Here is a 22,509-nt window from a genome sequence, read left to right on the forward strand (position 1 = left end):
CTGCCTGTCTACAATTTGCATACACTAGTCCTAATTTGAGCCACTAGATTATCCAAAATAAACCTACTTATTCTTCCCCTCCAGATTTTCAAATCTTTGAAGACAGTATTAATTTGAACCAGATGAATTGTCAATATTCTACTTTTTTTACCTTAAAAACAAACAGCAATTTCATATGGGTCAACCTAATATTACTGTTTTTTACCTTTCACACTGCTCTCCTCTATTTTGGTCTTCTCTTTCTAAGGCTAATTATCCCCGGATCCTTAATCTGTTCCTCATATCCATATATAGGGATATTTAGTTCCTCATTGTCCTAGTCAACTTCCTCCAAATAGTTTCCAGAGTATCAGTATCTTTCTTTCAAATGTGGTACTCAAACTAAACTGGTTTTTCTAAATGATTGAAATCAGAAAAGTTCTAATATGATTTTTATTTTAAAACCTGATGCTGAACTGAAAACTGAACAGCAAATTCTCAATAGAGGAGCTAGAATGATCCCGCTAAAATTTATTTTTTGTTTTTTTTTCTAATAAAATCTGTTTTTATTTTTAAATTTTTTTTTCAACGTTTTTATTTATTTTTGGGACAGAGAGACACAGAGCATGAACGGGGGAGGGGCAGAGAGAGAGGGAGACACAGAATCGGAAACAGGCTCCAGGCTCCGAGCCATCAGCCCAGAGCCTGACGCGGGGCTCGAACTCATGGACCGCGAGATCGTGACCTGGTTGAAGTCAGATGTTTAACCAACTGCGCCACCCAGGCGCCCCTGTTTTTATTTTTAAATTAAACTCTACACCCAACGTAGGGCTCACACTCATGACCCCAAGATCAAGAGTCCTATGCCCTACTAAGTGAGCCAGGTACCCCAATTCTGCAAAAATCCACTGCCCAAACCCCTCCAGTGACAGTTCATTCATTGAGAATAAAAGCCAAAGTCTTTTCCACCATCTCCCCTGCTCCAGCCAAATCAGTCTCTTCATTGTTCTTTAAACATGCTAAGCACACTCTTATCTGGGCCTTCATATCTGCGGTTTCCTCTGCCTGGAAAGTGGTTTCCCAGATAGCCACAAGGCTTACTCCCTTTGAGTCTTTACTGACGTTTTACTCAGCCCCCCTACCTGAAATTGGAGATCCCACTACACTTCGTTTCCTGCTTTAGTTTTCTCTGTACTTATTACTCCTTGGTGACATACTATTTCATACTATTCAGTGACTAATTTTTACTTGTTTTATCATCTCTTTACCCCACTAGAATATAAATTCCATTGGAGTATTTTACTTGTTTTGTTCATTGCTACATCCCTAGTACTTACAAGTCTGCACCAGTAAATATCATTTGAACAAATAAATGAGCAAATAAATGAAAGAAACTGATCTTGATATGCACAAAGGCCAAAAATGATTTTCCTCAAGATAAAAGATGTATGCAAGTCATTTGGTGGACGAAGAAACAAACAGACTCCAGACATATTCAAGAATACAAAAGGCCTGGGGCACCTGGATGGCTCGGTCGGTTGGACATCGGACTTCAGCTCAGATCATGATCTTGTGGTTTTTGAGTTCGAGCCCCAGGTCGGGCTCTGTGCTGGCAGCTCAGGGCCTGGAGACTGCTTCAGATTCTGTGTCTCCCCCTCTCTCTGCCCCTCCCATACTCATGCTAAGTCTCTGTCTCTCAGTAATAAAGCATTAAAAAAATTTTTTTAATATTTTTTTTACATGTATTTATTTATTTTTGAGAGACAGAGAGAGACAGCACAAGCAGGGGAGGGGCAGAGAGAGGGAGACACAGAATCCGAGGCAGGTTCCAGGCTCCAAGCTGTCAGCACAGAGCCCGACACAGGGCTCGAACCCACGAACCATGAGGTGATCATGACCTGAGCCGGTCAGATGCTTAATCAACTGAACCACCCAGGTGCCCCCAAACAAATTTTTTTAAAGAATACAAAAGGCTTGGGGCGCCTGGGTGGCGCAGTCGGTTAAGCGTCCGACTTCAGCCAGGTCACGATCTCGCGGTCCGGGAGTTCGAGACCCGCGTCAGGCTCTGGGCTGATGGCTCAGAGCCTGGAGCCTGTTTCCGATTCTGTGTCTCCCTCTCTCTCTGCCCCTCCCCCGTTCATGCTCTGTCTCTCTCTGTCCCAAAAAAATAAATAAACGTTGAAAAAAAATTTAAAAAAAAGAATACAAAAGGCTTATTTACATATCCAAGGTACTCAAATACGTCAGGTGTGGAGAACCTGACTCCTTTTAGAATAAATTGATGATGGGTAATAATATCAGAAACTTTGTATTATGATTCTAAAGACTTTTTTTAACCTACACAGTAAATACTATTCTAAAGAAAACATTCACTCATAGAAGAATGCTTTTGCAATTTAATTACAAAACAATTAGCTAATTATTGTGTTCCCTACCAGCAAAGGAAATTAAAATGCCAAGACCTTGAAAATGCTTGTTTATTCCAAATATTTTCTCGTGTAGTCTAGATAGTCTCTAACAAAGGTAACACCGAAAGGAAATCAGAGTAATGAGCATCAATGCAAGTCGCAATGACCTCAGATTCCCTAAGAGTACACAGTTCTGGGTCAGCTCCCAGGAGTCTGAGTCCAGAGAGAAGCTGGCCGAGTCATTACTACCTAACCTCTAGGTCATTCTTCATTTATATGCACTCTGAAATCATGAGGTTTTGTTTCAGTGCTACTGAGAGGATCATGAAGCAAACTAGATATCTGGAAATGTCTTTAACTCATTCTGTATCCACATCTGATTCATTCATCCTCCTTCTCTTTGACACAGGCTCCGACTGACTAACGCTTATTCTTTTAAGTAATATTACCCTACAAGAAACCCTATCAGGAAATAACTTTCAAAAAAATTCTTAGAAAATAATTATAAAATGCTTTCCCAGTTTAGGTTCTATGAAAAATTTTAAACAATGTAATAAAATTCTCATTAAAGGCCAATAGGAATTACAATATCAAAAAAAGGTTTTTTTCATGTTTAAACAACTACATATTTTTCTTTTTTCTCCTTTGAGGAAAAATAAAATTAAAGCTTTACCATAATTACAAGTAATATTTTAAAAATTCACTAGTTCAAATAAACCTATGCACTAATTCAATAAACACTTACTGAACAAATCCTAATATTCTAGGCACCATGCTGATAGCCAAGATGTGACCTCTACCCTCAAAAAGTACACATTCCGGGGCGCCTGGGTGGCGCAGTCGGTTAAGCATCCGACTTCAGCCAGGTCACGATCTCGCGGTCCGTGAGTTCGAGCCCCGCATCGGGCTCTGGGTTGTTGGCTCAGAGCCTGGAGCCTGTTTCGGATTCTGTGTCTCCCTCTCTCTCTGCCCCTCCCCCGTTCATGCTCTGTCTCTCTCTGTCCCCAAAATAAATAAACGTTGAAAAAAAAATTAAAAACAATTAAAAAAAAAAAAGTACACATTCCATTAAAAATACTGGCAAGAGCAAGCAATAATGTAGTAATATATGCAGAAAGTAAGCCAAGCACAGAGAAAAAACATTTAAACCAGCCATCAGGAAAGTGCTTTTGCAGACAACCTGAGCTAAGTTTTAAAGGATAAGTAGGAGTGAAGTTAGATGAATAAAAAAAAGGAAAGAGCATAATCACCTGGATAAGTAGTAAGAAAGAGTCTGAACACCTGAATGGGAAAGGACAAGCAGTTCCCTACAGCTAGAGTATAAAATACAGGAGGACAGAGAATATATAAAGAAGACAGGCTTGGGCCTGGGTAAAGGTAGATTAAGGAAGACCTACCTTTGCAACATTCAAAAATTTATACCTTAGCCTCTGTAAAATAAGGAGCCATTAAGAGATTTTAAATATGGAATTTTTAGCAGAGTAAAATCTGTTTTAAGAGAATTTTCTTTGGTGGGTGGGGGTAAGAGATGGTAGGATATGAAAACAAAGAGACTAGTAGGAAGCTCTCATAATAGGCTTGATAAAGACCATTGGAGCCTGAACCACAGTTGTTAAGATACAAAAAAAGGATTGAATTCAAAAACTACTGAGGAAAGACAGTATAACAGAGTGGATTATACAACGTCAGCTTTAGGGTAAGAAAAACCACTTACTGGCAATAGGACTTTTGGCAAGTTCCTTTACTTTTGCAAGCCTCAGTTTCTCCATATGTAAAATCTTCCCTATTTCCCAAGGTTCGGGAAGAATTAAACGAGAAAATGTAAATCATTTAGGTCGCTAATTGGCACTTGATAAATATTCATTTTATGGTAGCAATTATTATTCATAAGGTAAAGTGACCAGGCTTTAGTGACTGAATATAAGTCATGAAGAAAGGAAATCAGGATTGAGATGCACGTTTTTACTGAAGTGATAAATGGATAAGTGCAAATTTAAAAGAAGAAAGAGGTTTAAAGTGGAAGGTGATTTTTTGTTTTTTGACGGGTTAATAGCAAAATCAATGTGTATATCCATGAAGATGTGTAAAAACTATTTCAAATGTGTTTGAACTTCCCCTGCATAGTCTCCCTCATAGGAAAGGCTTTTACTATATAGTGTGGTTCCACCCTGTCAAAACCAGATGGCAGATGTAAGCTGTACCCATAGGATATACTGCCTATACCAACCAAATCTGTAATGCAAAAGCCTCCAAATAGGGCTGACTTACTGCAGATTCAACCACACTCCTATCCATTCTTCACATTACATACAATCTCATCTTTTTAAACAGTGCTTTCTTCGTGTCTGGCCTATAGAATTCTTGCCGCTTTTTCAAGGCCAAGCTCAAGTTGCAGCCCTTCCAGGAAGCTTTCCCTAACTCTAGCCCTTAGTAATCTCTCTTCCTCTCCTTGGAATTTAGAGAGCTTGTTTACACATTATCCATTAAATTCTACTTTGTCTTCTATTTCTTCTTTTTTACTTTTCTAAGTAGGCTCCATGCCCAGCATGGAACTCAACTCAGGACTTGAACTCATGATCCTGAGATCAAGACCTGAGCTGAGATCAAAAGTTGGACGCTTAACTAACTGAGCCACCCAGGCACCCGTCTTCTATTATTTCACATGTACTACTAGAGTGCAAGGTCCTTAAAGGCAGGGCTTATATCCTAAATGTCTATATATCCTACAATACCTATTTAGAGGAACTGAATAGTAGGTGCTCAATAAATAATATTTTTAGATGATTCTTACTGTGAAATATCTTATAGTCATGTTAATGTTAAACCTTTGAACATAATTCTCCAATGCTGGAATTCCTAAAGTTTATTTGTGGTTATGTGTTATCTAAATGCAATACTGGTGATACTGATCACAACCTAGCACAAAGACTAATTTGCCAAGCCAACTTCCTAGAGACAAATAGCTTAATCTGTGACTGTTCTCCAGTTTCAAGAAAAAGTTCCTGTTCTTAGAGACCTTATAGTGTAGACAGATCTGCTGAATGAGCCAGCAGTTATTTACTTTCAATTCTTCAAAACTAATTTTTCCATACAGCTGTGTTTACTCACACCATGTCTCATTTATGCGAGAGGTGTAAAATAGCAAAGCCCAGATCTCTCCCTCTCTCCTCTTTATATTTTGTCTTGCCTTTGTTATTTGCCTTTCTGCAGCTTGCTAGCCAAAGCTGTAATTAGTACCCCACGGGGATCTATACTTTTCTAATAAAGAACAGCCTACAGCACAATGACATGTATACACACACAGCCATGTGTGTTCCTAACAAATTAGGAATATTTTACACATGCAAGCCTTCAACAGCTAAATGAAAGCACTTTACATAGCAGCTGAAGCTGATTCACAACACTGACTGCAGATTGATTCATCCCTTTCTCTTACTGCACACAGACCTAATTTCAAGGAGGGAAACAATCCAAGACTGAGTAAAATTATTAATAAAAGTCCTAAAGCAAACTTTAACAAGTAAACCACAATTGTTAAGGAGTTATTTTTCTCAAATGACACAAAAGTTGTAGTGTTTGTTAGGTAACAGTTTACTGTGATCTTTCTGTAAAGTCAGTTTTTCAGTCAAACTGATTAATTAGTGTTTAAGACAGTTAAAATGGATAACATATATATATGCAGGCTCTGGAGCCTGTTCTACGTTCCTTCACCATCCAGTCTCCCATCCAGCATCACCTTTCACTCAGTCTTCTCCACTGCTCGTCATTAACCTTGTCAAGTTCCCACCCACATCCATTCAGTAAAAGGAGAAGAGTCACGTAGAAGAATAAATCATCATACTGTAAAAATAAAACCGGGGCACCTGGGTGGCTCAGTCGGTTAAGTGTCCAACTTTGGCTCAGGTCATGATATCAGGTTCTGTGACCTCTCTGCCCCTCTCCTGCTCTCTATCTCTCTTAAAAATAAACAATTAAAAAATAAATGAATAAAGATAAAACCAAGAACTCACTCCTTAAACGTTTAATTGACAAGTATAATTCAAACACAAAGAAAAGATTTGCCCCTTCATCCTTGTACAAATATACACTGGAAACTGTAACTGGTCCATGTACTTGCATTAGCAAATGTTATTACTAGTAACAAAAATAACCAACTTACCTCACTGAAAGTTAAGGCCATGAACCCTTGAAAATTTTGGAATTTAAAACACGGGGTTCAAAAAGCTACGTGCACCAATATCGTCTATAGAGTAAATAATAGCTCTCATATATACTACTATTTTTTAAAAGTATATAAATGCTGTTATGATTAATAAAATCAAAATGCATTTAAAAGATGTATTGAGGGGCGCCTGGGTGGCGCAGTTGGTTAAGCGTCTGACTTCAGCCAGGTCACGATCTCACGGTCCGTGAGTTCGAGCCCCGCGTCAGGCTCTGGGCTGATGGCTCAGAGCCTGGAGCCTGTTTCCGATTCTGTGTCTCCCTCTCTCTCTGACCCTCCCCTGTTCATGCTCTGTCTCTCTCTGTCCCAAAAATAAATAAACGTTGAAAAAAAAATTTTAAAAATAAATAAATAAATAAATAAATAAATAAATAAATAAATAAATAAAAGATGTATTGATTTATAAGTTTTGTCATGTATTTTGTTAATCAAGAATTACTAAAATTATAGTTACTCTTACATGAAAATCTACTAAAATGTTTTACCTAAGAAGAAGTCTATATAATTAATGGTTATTAACTGATGTTGACAATGAAGGTTGAAAATCACTTCATGAGGCTGGACCCCTTGAATTGGGACTGTGTATTTTTGTTGCCAGTGGCACATAGGAGTTCTTTAATAAATGCGCTTAACACACAGACTCTGAGTCACCCTTTTGCATGTTTCTGTCAAGTTGATAAAAGACTTTTTTAAGTTTATTTTATTTACTTTGAGAGAGAGAGAGAGCACAAGCAGAGAAGAGGCAGAGAGAGAGAGAAAGAATCCCAAGCAGGCTCAGTACTGTCAGCACAGAGCCTGATGCAGGGCTCGATCTCACAAACCATAAGATCATGACCTGAGCCAAAATCAAGAGTCAAATGCTTAACCGACTGAGCCACCCAGGTGCCCCAGTAAAAGATTTTTAAACCCTAAAACTAGAAGATCTATTAGGTACAAAATAGAAATATTTATATATTGCATGAAGAACCTTTCCTTAGAAAATGTTACTCAAGAGCTAAAAATTTCTTACCACACTAACTAGCATGTCTAACCTGTAAGAATCTACTGTAAATGTAATTGAAATGTCATCATTCATCACTGGCTCACACAACACATTGTTTAATGAAAAGTTCAAAGATCTAATGTTAATCAAGGGGCTTCTCTCTGCTTCGAGGTCCTTTGGACCAAACTATTTTTAATCTCCCTTTGGGAAATATTAATAATCTTAAAATAGCAGATATGTTTTTGCAGCAAGAGCATTAATACTGATTTATTGAAAACAGGTGCCAACAGCTCTTTGCTGGTTAGCACTTTACTTTGCCTTCTACAATGATAATAAATAGCACAGTATAAACAACGAATCTCCGTAATCATTTGCCTCTTTTATAATATAAAAAGTTTGTAACATTTTAAAATGTAAATTGAATGCACATTTCTTGGAAAACAATAGAAAATATGGAGGTACAAACTATAAATAATTACAGCAGTCGTTCTCAATCTGGGGTGCACGTCCGAATTGTTGTGAAATGTTAAAAAAATACAGATGCCCAGGTCTAATAAGCCTGGCATCGTCAAGAGTGGTTGTTGTTTTTAAGCTCTAAAGGTGGTTCTAATGCAGCCCTTGGTTGAACTTGAGCATCTAAGAGGTTCTCAAAGTGTGGTCCCCTGACCAGTATTATCAATGTCATCTGGTAACTTGTTAGAAATGCAAATTCTCACACTCCACCCTGACAAACTGAATCAGAAACTCTGGGGATGATGCCCAGCAATTTGTTTTCACAATACCTCCAAGTGATTCTGATCATGCTAAAGTTTGAGAACCTCTGCTTTAGACCATGGTGTCCATCCATTCTTCACTAACTGTTTAAGATGAAAATGAGATCTAAATAATATAAATATACTTAAAGGCATTTTTTTCCAACTGATTTTTTTTGTTTTGTCTTACCAAATCATTAAATTAACAAAATTAACATTAATGTGACCTATATTGAAAAAGGTTCAATTAATCAAGTTCTTGGATCAGGCTTCCTTTTTAAACACATATGTGCCCAGCATTAGACAAGAGATCCAAAGTTAGCATGCCATTTGGTCTATTAATCTGGTCCCTGGGCAGCAGGAGTTTCTCAAGTCATTTGATTAATTGCAACACTTGAGATGGAAAAAAAAAAACCCACATGGTTTTTCCTTCTTGATTTTGAGAGTAATTGATGTCTAGATGTAACTATCAATTTACGAGAAATACAAATAACAAAGAAACCTGTTAAGCCCTACCATGGAATTGGAGTTGGCAAAATCCAGACTGAGTAGAAATTCTACAGGATTAAAAAAAAGGAAATTCTACAGGATAAATCACCCAATTTCTTTAAACACACACACACACACGAAGAAAGAAAGAAATACACAGGAACTACAGATTAAAGAAACTTAAGAGACATATCAATCCCCTTCAATGCATTCTAACTCAAACAAATTATTAAAAAATTATATTTCAGACAATGGGAAATTTGAACACTAGGTGGGTATTTTATGTTAAATAATATATTCCTCATTTTTAGGTATGGTTATTTTTTAAAGTTTTTTTTTGTTTTGTTTTTTTATTTTTGAGAGAGAGCATGAGTGGGGCAGGGACAGAGAGAGAGGGAGAGAATCCAAGGCAGGCTCCAGGCTGTCAGCATAAAGACCAATGCGGGGCTCGAACCCACACACTGTGAGATCATGACCTGAGCCAAAGGTGGAAGCTCAACCAACTGAGCCACCCAGGCACCCTTTTTTTTAAGTGTACTTATCTTTAAAAAAATACCAATTTTCACAGGTAAAATGATATGTCTTAATGATTTGCTTCAAAATAACACAGGAGGAAGAAAAGAAGATAGATGATAGAGATGAAACAAGAGTTGGCCATGTGCTGATAATTGCTGAAGATGGGTGATGGGTACCCGGGGTTCGTTATAGTATACTGTCAACTATTTTATTATATATGTCTAAAATCATCCTAATTTTCTTAGTTTTAAACTAAACAGAGTTAAAAGAGATTGGCAGGGCACATAGGTGGCTCAGTCAGTTGGGCATCTGACTCTTGATCTTGGCTCAGGTCTTGATCTTATGGTTTGTAAGATCGAGCCCCATGTCAGGCTCAGCACTGACAGCTCAGAGCCTACTTGGGATTCTCTCTTTCCCTCTTTGTGCCTTCCCCACTCACATGCACATGTACATCTCTCTCTCAAAATAAATAAACATTAAAAAAGAGAAGAGAGATTGACAAAGCTGTGACAGTAACATTTGTCCCATGCATTACCTGAAGTACTGAAATCAAGAAAAGATTCAAAATAAGTCTACTTAGGACTTTTAGAGCTTACATACACAAATCTAAACACTGTACTTTGCAATTTAAGGAACAAGATGCCTAAAGTACATTCTTGTGAGCTGCTCAGTTTTCCTACGTTTTTGAAACTCTCTAGGAAAACGGGGGCGCCTGGGTGGCTCAGTCAATTAAGCGTCCGACTTCGGTTCAGGTCATGATCTCACAGTTTGTGAGTTCGAGCCCCATGTCGGGCTCTGTGCTGACAGCTCGGAGCCTGGAGCCTGCTTTGGATTCTGTGTCTCCTTCTCTCTCTGCCCCTCCCCAACTTGTGCTCTCTCTATGTCTCTCAAAAACTAAATAAATGTAAAAGAAAAAAATTTTTTTTTTTTAATTCTCTAGGAAAACAACTATCTGACCAGTATTTTACCATCCCAGTGGCTAGGTCCATACAGATAATTATGTTGATGACCTTGGCTGCCCAAGGCATTATTAAATGGTTATAGAGTGTATACATATGCTCATTCTTCCCTTGGGCCAATATCAACTTCTTCCTAAATGGGGTAATGGAGAAACCACAGCTGCGGTCCTGCATGAAATCTGTCACACTGTTTCCAGAAAAGACAAGTTAAAATTTTTATCTTCATCCTAATGTACACAAGGAGTTTACAACAACAACAAAAATTTTAATTAAAAAAAAAGAAAATGGGCAGAAGAAGAGAAAAACTTCTACAGAGCAGCCCTTGTCTGGAAATATTTATCTTCCAAAATTTATATAATATACATAATTGACAATCTAACACCATCATTATGGATACAGTATGTTTAAAAATATACTACTGAAGAAATACGCCAAAGATAATAGAAGTTTCTTCCTCTGGAGGGATGTTTTCCTTTCCCCTTTCCTGTATTTTCCAGATTTACTACAATGAGTATGTATCACTTGGATAACCAGGGGGTGGAAAAAGTGTCCCTCCACTGCAGGGACAGAAGAAAATTTATTGTACCCCATTATGTAGTAAATTATAAATCCCATTACACAATTCAATTTGGCCCAATTTAACACAGGCTATATTTTTTTCTTCTAGCACTACCCTTGCTCGCATCCCCCATATGAAATAAACATCTTTTTCCCAGTCCTCTTCCTGAGTGAGGAGATAATCCCCTCTGTTTGTTTCTCCATAAGTTGACTTCACAGATAGATAACACTGATCAAGCCACTTTCTAGTCTCTTAAGTATAATACCCTCTAGATCTCCTGATTTCAAGAAATATTCATAAACTATTATCTTCTTCCTAGATGACTTCTGTCATCTTAGGCCAAATTCCCTTAGTAGCAATCCCCTTATTTCAAGTCTTTTCTAAATAATTTGGTTTTGCTCTAGTATTAAACTCCTTTCAGTCTCCTGCTTCATTTCCTCCAACATAAACCAAATGACTTCCTTTTTTGATATCTTTTTTATTCAATTCCTGCCCTACTTCCAAGCACCAATACATTGAGATAATGTAAGAATAAAGTAAAATTACATATGGTCCAACCTAATGTTCAACCTGATTATTAATCACATGTCAAGATAGGTTTTCACAAACACATTTTCTCTATAATTGAAACAAACAACTATAATACTACCCTTAGTAAATTGAAGAGGGTTGTATTTATTTACTTGGCCTTGATATATATGTGCAGAAACTGCTAGGTGCCTATCCAAGATCTCTTTTTCTTATTAACAAAATCCCCATACAGCCTCTTGATTTCACCTAAGGTCATGGTCTTATGGTTCATGAATCCCAGCCCCATGTCAGGCTCTGCACCCACAGTCAAGAGCCTGCTTGAGATTCTCTCTCTCTCATTCTCTCTCTCTCTCTCTCCTCTGTCTCTCCCTGCCTCTCTCTCTCTCTCTCTCCCAAAATAAATAAACCTAAAAAAAATCCCCATATAATTAGGAGCAGAATGAACCCAACTAAAACGCTACATTTCCCAGCTCCCCTTAGAGATAGAGGCAACCACTAAGAAGATATAAATGGAAGTCATTGCCCTTTGGCCTTCTACCCTTCCCCCTACTCTGCCTTCCTGCCTAGATCACAGATGGCTGAATGGGGTATAAGCAGGCATCTTATGACCTTCAGAAGAAAAGCCATATGCTAAGGTTGGCTGAGCATAAATTTAGGAGACTAGGTCCCAACATCATGAGACCAAGAAAGTTTTTATTGATATAAACATAGATTTTACTCTCTGAAATAGATCTTAACTTAAACATTCACACTAAAAAGCATCTTAGTTATACTATATCTGAAACCTAGTTAGGGACACTTACCAGAGAGTGGTAAAACACTTTACTGATTAGGAGTCTGGTTCAAGTTAGACAAACATGGGTCTGAACTTGTTCAGCTACTTGCTACCTGTGTGGCTTCTTAGACACCTCTAAACCAATTTCTTTATTAAATTGTCAATAACGGTGGGTTGTTCTAATTATTAAATTAAATATGAATGCTTAGTACCATGCCTGGTATTATCTTGTAAGGCTGAACATGTACATTCTATGACCTAGCAATTCTACTCCTAAGTATCTACTCTAGAAAAACTTTGAGGTGGTTTTACACGTCTACACAACTAACACACACATACATACAAGTAGACATATACAAGAATGTTCACTGCAGCATTCTGAACTCTGTAACCAGAGAAATGCACAGATTAATTGTGGAATAGTGACTCAGTGGAATAGTATACCCCAGTAAATCAATTACAACTACATAAAGTAACAAATGAATTTCTTAAAAATGTAGAACAGAAAGAGCAAATAGCAGAAGAATTCAAAATATTCCACTTTCATAAAGCTCAAAAACAAAAGTAAATATTATATTTTTAAGGATATATATATACACACACAGATGTATCTTTTAAATAAATGTAAACTACAAAATGCAAAGCAGCAGTTATCTCTGAGGGAAGGCAGGAGAAAGGAGAGGGGAACACTGGTAGATTTAACACTACTGGTAATGTTCTAGTTGTTTTGTTGTTTGTTTGTTTGTTTGTTTGTTTTATGTAGGCTCCACACCCAGCTTGGAACCCATCACAGGGCTTGAACTCACAACCCTGAGATCAAGGCCTGGGCTGAGATCAAGAGCCAGGCACTTAACCAACTAAGCCACCCAGGTTCCCCAGTGTTCCAGTTTTTTTTTTTGTTTTTTTTAATTTTTTTTTTCAACGTTTATTTATTTTTGGGACAGAGAGAGACAGAGCATGAATGGGGGAGGGGCAGAGAGAGAGGGAGACACAGAATCGGAAACAGGCTCCAGGCTCTGAGCCATCAGCCCAGAGCCTGACGCGGGGCTCGAACTCACGGACCGCGAGATCGTGACCTGGCTGAAGTCGGACGCTTAACCGACTGCGCCACCCAGGCGCCCCCCAGTGTTCCAGTTTTTAAGTTGGATAGTAGGTTTATAGCTATTCTTGTTATTATTACATACATTTTATGTTTCACTTATTCTTTTAATATATCAAATGCCACATGATATGCATATAAAAACAGCATGAAAGGATATGAAGTGTTGATTTAAATCATTAAAAGACATTCCATTCTTGTTGCACTTAAATAGTTGCAGCTTCAGAGTTGCAATAACCAATCTCACCACTGAGCACAAATAAATAAAGTACTGTCCTTAGCAGTTTTCTAAGAACTGCTGATTTGTTTTCTCTCAGAGTATGTGTCAAATTTCTCTTGAAGAAACAAAATTTCCACACGATTTGAGATATATAAAATAAAATTTCTACAGTATGAATAGTATAAAGACTAAGATGTGATTATTTCCACAAGTATTTTTATAACAAATCAAAGGAATGTTTTATGAAAAACCACACATGTAATTACTAAATAACTTCAATTGTAGCAAATCAAACTGCATTCTAATCAGTGTACTAAAATAATTGAAATAATTTAGCTAGTTAAAATTAATATGAAATATTGTAGCATTAAATATTAAGGTGTCCAACCTATTCTGTGGCATATCTAAAATACCTGTATTTTTAATGGCATCCAAACACTGGAAGAGTCCCTAGCTGTATCTAACAAAAAGAAATCCATTCACCCTTGAGGGATTAAGAGGCCTATTTAAGATTCATAATTAAGCAAAGAATTTAAAGTTACACTTACCCATTAATCTGGCCTTCCCATGTGCACACGCCCACAGCTGCTCCATTCCCATTCCTGAATAATTATGTACTCTCCCTTGTCTCACATTTTGTCCTACCACACTCTGCAGAGTCTCTCCATATACAGGATCTTTCCTTTCCTTTCAACAGTGATGTAGACTTCTCCACCTCTCCTTTTGTATGGGTTTACTAATCATTCCACATTAAAAACATAAAGCGCTTGAAGGAGTCACTACACTCTGGCCTTGTAAATGCTTTTAACACATCAAAGAGCATGAAGTAGGCCAGTGAACCCTAGGACAGCCCTTTGAGATTTAAATCAGCTAGCCATCTTCCTCATTACTTGACTTTTATTGGTCAAAGTTATGATAATTGGAGAGAGGAGAAAGTATGGGCATGAAACAAAATGTAGTTGCTACCTTAAGGAAAAATGGACTCACTACTGCAAGTAAAATTCTAATCAAGTATTTATTCGTCAAGTTGCAATTATTTACACATTACACAAATCCCAAATTTTTATGTAGTGGAAATCAACAAGCCAAAATTAAAAGTGGGCTCTAAAATATCAAATATCTAAAATTTTCACACCAAGCCTAGTTATCCTGAATTGTTTATGTCCCTATTTTGCCAAGTTCCACTTCAACTGGCTATGGATAAGCAGACGAAATTGCTGCTTTGAATAAGAAGTTAAAATAAATTTTAAGGTTCTTTTCAATCATAAAAGTATTACATCTATTGATAAAAAAAAAAAAAAACATTTACTTAAGGAATAAAATCTTACACATTACCAACAACCCAAATCTGTGTCAGCAACATATTTATTCTGACATTTAATTCATAATACTTATCTGAAAGACATAAACTCATCTTCGAAGATAGATATTCCATACACCATATGATGTCCATTCTCCTGTCACAGTCAGGACATTCTAACTGATTCACAAGTATAACAGCAGCCTGAGGCCACCTTTCAAAATTAGGTTACATTAAGTACAATAATATCTCTGGCAAGTCTTGACTAATTTTAGTTGTCAATCTAATTCAGCCAGCCCAACAAGATTTGTATCTTTGAAAGTAAATTTATTTTCTAATTGCATTGCCAAATCTATTTAAAGAACCCCACTAAGACAGACAATTATTAAAATGGGTGATACTCCCCTGTTAACACATAGTATTCTAATGATAACCTCACAATGCACATCAATCCAATACTTTTAGCCCATTTTCTAACTTAAGGAAAATAAAGGAAAAAAAGAACATTAAATATACATTCTACTGGTCCACAATACCCTTCTTCTTTCAGAGTTATGAAAGTCCTTTTTTTCCTTTAAAGTTATGGTATGGCTTAGATCTACTCTTGTTAACAATATTTTGGGTTGGAGATATAGCCCCTTTAAAAATCATCAGTTTAAAAATTCTAAATGTCAAACACCAAGTAATCATTATCATACACAAACATTAATTGAATGCCTATCATGTGACAGGCACATCCATAAAGAGACATGTACTCCAACTTGATCAATATGATTTTAAAATTAAATTTTAAATTTTAAAAAGGGGACTTATGTCCCAGGTGCAGTTCTCTTCCGGAACACATTATTATCCAAGAATTGTCTCAATGTGATCATCACAATATAATTCACCAAGTAACTAGAGGGACAGTGTAGTCATTAAGTCAATTACAGTGTAATCAGACCCAATTTAATTCATATCATCACTAGCAAGAACTATTTTTTATTACCAACAAATTTATAGATTTATAAATAAAGTTGTATCCTGGTTTTTCAAATTAGTTTTGAAATCCTGATTTTCTTAGACGCAAAGAAATTTTATTATCAAAAGCTTTTACCAAACTAATGTCAGATTTCATTTGCTTTTTTATCCCAATGATGAAGGTTAAAACCTATACTCCTAGTATTTAAGTAGGACAGGAACTTTTTCTTTTCTCTTTTCTTCCAATAAACTGAGTTAATTTCCTATTATCTAGTTCCTATTAGAACTAGAAAACAAAGTAAAATATCCCAATAAAATCACAGGGAAGGTTTGGAGCTATAAAATCCATAAAGCTCCATATATTACTTAATCAAATGAAAAATATAAAAGGTCAGAGAGAAATACCAGCAAAATGTTTATGGTATTATCATTTTTTAATAAGATTATGGGTAATTATTAATTTTGTCTTTATACTTTTCCAAATTTTCTAAAACTCCACAATTATTACTTCTAAAATCAGGAAGAAAGGCATTTTAAATCATTTATTTCTAGGGGTGCCTGGGTGGCTCCATCGGTTGGGTGTCCAACTTCAGCTCAGGTCATGATCTCACAGCTCATGGGTTCGAGGCCCGCATCAGGCTCTGTGCTGACGGCTCCGAGCCTGGAGCCTGCTTCGGATTCTGTCTCCCTGACCCTCCCCTGCTCATACTCGATCTCTCTTTCAAAAAATAAAATGTTAAAAAAATTTTATTTCTATGAATCTTCTTTGCAGAAAAACCACTGATAATTAATACCACAACTTAGGTAATTTTTGACAACTACTTCTTATAACTCAGTATAGGCTCATTAAAAACAGTTCCTCAAAGAACACTCATCTAATAAAATCTGGCTATAATCACCTACAACTCATTCTTCCTCATCATTTGACTCCACACTAAATGATATGATAATCTGGTCAAAAACTGCAAAAACACATTCTGAAAGCCAAAATCCGCATCTAGTGATTTTCTATGTGCTCTTCATATCCCATACCTCAGGGTAGTAGGTAATTGATTAAGACTTGCAGACATGAAAAGTCCAGAGTAAGAAAAGTAAAAGTCATGCTTTCATTTTCTTATCAACCAACACACTGAATATCCTAACACATATTTCTTGGCATAACACATGTCAGACAGTTGTAAACATTTTCTTTTGGTTACACAACATGCAGCCAATCTCTAGATATTTTGGTTTCCCTACTTAAGACTAGAATAACTCATCTCAAAATTAAACGTAATTGTTTAGGTTAGAAATTTCCCCAGTAGACTTGATTTTCCAAAAAATACTAATCTTTGAACCAAACATAACATCAAAACCAGTTATTTCAATCATTTCCCAAGAAACATTTTACTATCTGATTTCAGGTGATATATATTTTTTGAAGTTTATTTGTTTTGAGAGAGAGAATGAGTGGGGGAGGGGCAGAAGGAGATGGGGCCGGAGGATCCAAAGTAGGCTCTGTGTTGACAGCAGAGAGCCTGCTGCAGGGCTTGAATTCACAAACCATGAGATCATGACCTGAGCTGAAATCGGATGCTTAACAGACTGAGCCACTAGGCGCCCCTCAGGTGATATATTTCACTGTCTGTTACCTAAGTTTCATCAGGTGCTTCCAATAATTACTCTGACAGTTACACCCAAAGCAGAAAAGAGCAGTTTAAATTCAAGACTAACGTTCTCTACCCAATTTAACATTTGTTAACAGCTGTGGTAATTGGGCTACAAGACAGCCACTAACAACTCCTATAAAATGTTAAAGTCTTCGGAGAGCTTAGGTGGTTCAGTCAGTGAAGCACCCAACTCTTGGTTTTTTGGCTCAGGTCGTGATATCACGGTTTTGTGAATTCCAGCCCCACATGGGGTTCTGTGCTGGCAGCATGGAGCCCACTTGGGATTCTCTCTGTCCCTCCCCTGCTCATGCACTCACATGCGCTCTCTCTCTCTCAAATAAACTTAAAAAAAAAAAATACTTTCAGATGAATGGAAATAAAAACAAAACATACTTATGGAATGCAGAGAAAGCAAAGCACAGAGGGAAATTTATAGACATAAACATCTACACTGAAGAAGAAAGATATTAATCAACAAGCTAAACTTCCACTTTAAGAAATTTTCAGAAAGAAGGGCACCTGGGTGACTCAATCAGTTAAGCTTCCAACTTCAGCTCAGGTCACGATCTCACAGTTCATGGGTTCAAGCCCTGCACCAGGCTCCACGATAATTTTCAGAGCCTGCTTGAGATTCTCTCTCTCCCTCTCTCTCTCTGCCCCTCCCCAACTTGTGTTTTCTCTCTCAAAAATAAGTAAACTTAAAAAAAGACTCTTAAAAAAAATTAGAAAAAGAGTAAATTAAACCCAAAGAAAGAAGAGAAAGAAAAAAATTGATAACAGTGGAAATAAGATAGAAAAAAACATTTAAATAGAAAAAAATTTTAAATTGGTTCTTCATAAAGATCAACAATTGGGGTGCCTGGGTGGCTCAGTCAGTTAAGCATCCGACTTTGGCTCAGGTCATGATCTCGAGGTTTGTGGGTTCGAGCCCTGTGTCAGGCTCTGTGCTGACAACTCAAAGCCTGGAGCCTGCTTTGGATTGTGTCTCCTTATCTCTCTGCCCCTCCGTGCTCACACTCTCTCTCTCTCTCTCAAAAATAATAAATAAACATTAAAAATAATAATAATTTTTAAAAAAATATCAACAAGATTGACAAGCCTTTGGCTAGACTAACCAAGATTAAAAAAAAGAGAGAGAAAATTGAAATTACAGAAATAAGGAATGAAAAAAAAGAGACATTATGACCAACTTTACAGAAAAAAAAAAGAATTATAAGAGAATACTATAAACAACTGTATGCCAACAAATGAGATAATCAAGACAAAATAGAAAATTCCTAGATACTAACTACCAAAACTGACTCAAGAGTAAAACAGAGAATCTGAGTAGACCTGTAACAAGTAAAGACATTAAGTTAGTATTAAAAATCCCTCCCACAAAGAAAAGTCCAGGATCACATGGTTTTACTAGTTAATTCTTCCAAATGTTTAAAAAATTAACACCAATCCTTCATAAACTCTTTGCAAATAAATAAATAAGTATGAGAAGGCAACATTTCCTAACTCGTTCTATAAGGCCAGTATTACTCTGATACCAAAACCAGACAAAAACAATATCCCTTATAAATATAGACAGAAAACTCCTCAACAAAATACCAGCAAGCCAACTTTAGTATATAAAAAGGACTATTAACCATGACAAAGGGGGATTTATCCCAGGAATGCAAGGTTGGATCAACATAGAAAAGCCAATGTAATACACCATCTATAAAGACAAATTCTTCATGATGTAGAAAAAGCTTTTGACAAAATCCAACATGCTTTCATGATAAAAACTCAACAAATGAGGAACAGGAGGAAATTTCCTCCACCTGATAAACAGAACCTATGAAGACCCTAGAGCTAACATCAATATGTCCCATAAAATAGAGAAAAAGATTGAAAGTTTTTTTTTTTAACGTTTTATTTATTTTTGAGACAGGGAGAGACAGAGCATAAACAGGGGAGGGTCAGAGAGAGGGAGACACAGAATCTGAAACAGGCTCCAGGCTCTGAGCTGTCAGCACAGAGCCTGATGCGGGGCTCGAACTCACAGACTGCGAGATCATGACCTGAGCCAAAGTCAGCCACCCAACCAACTGAGCCACCCAGGCGCCCCTGAAAGTTTTCCCTCTAAAATCAGGGGGAAAAAACTAGGATGTCTGCTCTTACCACTTCTATTCAATACTGTAGAGGAGGTTATAACCAGCACAATTAAGCAAGAAAAAGAAATAAAAAGCATCCAGATTAGAAGGGAAGAAGTAAAATTATCTCAATTTTCAGATGACATGATCTTGTATATAGAAAATTGTAAGCAATCCACAAAAAAAACCTACTACAACTAATAAGCAAGTTAGCAAGGTTACAGGATGTAAGTTCAACATTCAAAATTCAATTGTATTGGGGCACCTGGCTGGCTCAGTCGATAAAGCATGCGACTATGGATCTCAGGGTTGTGAGTTCAAGCCCCACACTGGGCATAGAGCTTACTTAAAAAAAATTCAATTGTATTTCTATAATGCAGTAATAAAAAATCTGAAAATTAAATTAGGAAAACAATTCCATTTATAATAGCATCAGAAAGAATAAAATACTTAGGGGGTACCTGGGTGACTCAGTCAGTTAAGTGTTTGACTCTTGATTTCCACTCAGGTCATAATTTCACAGTTTGTGAGATCTAGCCATGCATCAGGCTCTGCACTGACAGCATGGAGCTTGCTTGGGATTCTCTCTCTCCTCTCTCTCTCTCTCTCTCTCTCTCTCTCTCTCTCTGCCCAACTCCCTTCCCCTGTTCACACTCTCTCAAAATAAATAAGCTTAAAAAAAAAGAAGAAGAAAATACTTAGGAATAAATTTCACAAAAAAAGTATAAGACTTATACTAAAAACTACAACACATCAATGAAAGAAATTAGAGACCTAAATAAATGGAAAGGCATCCCATGTCCATGGATTGCAAGACTTGATAGTGTTAATATGGCAAGATTCTCTAAAATGATCTACAGATTCAATGCAGGTGCTATCAAAATCCTAACTGCCTTTATGCAGAAATGGACAAGCTGATCCTGAAATTCATATGGAAATGCAAGGGATAACCAAAACAATCTTGAAAAGTAAGACCACAATTGGAGGACTCACACTTAACTGATTTCACAGCTTACTACAAAGATACAGTAATCAAGACACTGTGGTACTGGCATAAAGACAGATTTGTAGGTGAGTGTAATAGAATGCAGAGTCCGTAAATAAACCCACACATCTATACCTAATCGGTTTTCAACAAGGGTGCCAAGACAATACAGTGAAGGAAAGAAAAATCTTTTCAACAAATGATGCTGAGACAATCAGAAAGCCACATGCAAAAGAATGAATTTGGACTTCTGCCTCATACCATATAAAAAATTAACTCAAAATGGATCAAAGATATGAATATAAGAGCTAAAACTATAAAACTCTTAGAAGAAATCATAAGTATAAATATTCATGATCTTGGATTAGGCAACAGTTCTTAGATATGACACCAAAAGCATAAGCAACCCAAAAATTTTTTGATAAATCGAACTTCACCAAAATTAAAAACTTTTGTGCTTCCTAGACACCATCAAGTAAGTAAAAAGACAACTCACAGAATGGGAGAAAATATTTGCAAATCATATATGTGATAAGGATCTGGTCTACAGAACATATAAGGAACTCTTATAACTCAATGATAAAAACACAATCCAATTTTAAAATAGGCAAAGGACTTGAATAGAAATTTCAACAGAGAAGGTATACAAATAGCTAATAAGTATACTAGAAGATGTTTGACATCAGTATTCATTAGGAAAATGCAAATCAAAGCCACAATGATATAATGATGTACCATTTCACACCCACTAGGATGGCTTTAATTTTTTTTTTTTAAGGAAAATCACAACTGTTTGTGAATATGTAAAGAAATTGCTACCCTCAATTGGTGGTAGAAATGGAAAATGGTGCAGTCACTGTGGAAAACAGTGTAGCAATTCCTCAAAAAGTTCAACATAGAATTACCATGTGAAACAGCAATTCCATTCCTAGGTGTATACTCAAGAGAACTGAAAACAGGTATTCAAACAAAAACTTGTACATCAATGTTCATAGCATTCACAATAGTCACAAAGTAAAAACAAGACAATATCCATCAACTAATGAATGGATAAACAAAATGTGGTACACCCATACAGTGGAATATTACATAGCAGTAAAAAGGAATGGAGTACTGATACATGCTACCACATGGATGAACCCTGAAAGCATTATGCTAAGTAAAAGAAGCCAAACACAAAAGCCACATACTATATGATTCCACTTATATGAAGCATCCAGAATATACAAATCCATAGAGATAGGAAGTAGAATAATGGTTGTCAAAGGCTGGGGGGAGGGGGAAATGGGAGTGACTACTAACATGTAAGGGTTTTCTTGTTAGGGTAATGAAAATGTTCTGGGATTGAAAAATAATGATATGAATACTAAAATCCACTAAATTATATATTTTTTGAATTATACATTTTAAAATGGTAAATTTTATGGTATGTAAATTATACCTCAATTTTTTACAACAGGCTACAGGGTTGGGGGGGGCAGTTGCACATGGTGAAAAGAATACTGTACAAAGTGAGAGAAAGCCAAGGATCAAGTTCTGCCTCAGCCATGACATACTCCATGTGCTCCAGGTTTAGGGGCCACACTTTCCTTATCTCTAAATGAGGAAATGAGCCAAATGATTTCTGGAGTTTCTTCTGTAGATTTGACTTCTAATTTTGACTATTAAGTATCAAATAATATGATAAACATGTAAGTCTAACCATTCAAAAAACTAAAAAACCCAAAGATAAGAATACGGAAAGTGGGAATTAGCTTTGCAATGTTAGAGAAAAAAAAGCAAATTGTGCCAAGATTGGAACAGCATAAGAAGGAAATGAAAGATGAATCATTTAATAATGAGAGAAGTAAGTTAGATAAGGCCATGAAAGATAAACTAAGGATATCTGATCAGAGAAGCAGTACTTTGCTACAGTAACTCTTAAGGAGAGAAACTACCTATGCCCTGGAAGCTCTATTAAAGGAAGATAAGGGGCACCTGGGTGGCTCAGTTGGTTAAGCG

The 22,509-nt window shown here is 36.6% G+C and overlaps 1 protein-coding gene across 13 annotated transcripts in view; it reads right to left on the reverse strand.

Annotated features, from left to right (window-relative positions):
• Positions 1 to 22,509, reverse strand: part of EPB41 (erythrocyte membrane protein band 4.1) — a 200,042-nt gene that overhangs the window by 132,929 nt on the left and 44,604 nt on the right. The gene's annotated exons all lie outside the window — the stretch shown is intronic.

The sequence above is a fragment of the Prionailurus viverrinus genome, chromosome C1 (assembly GCF_022837055.1).
Source record: "Prionailurus viverrinus isolate Anna chromosome C1, UM_Priviv_1.0, whole genome shotgun sequence".
In the NCBI taxonomy this organism is placed as follows: Eukaryota; Metazoa; Chordata; class Mammalia; order Carnivora; family Felidae; genus Prionailurus; species Prionailurus viverrinus.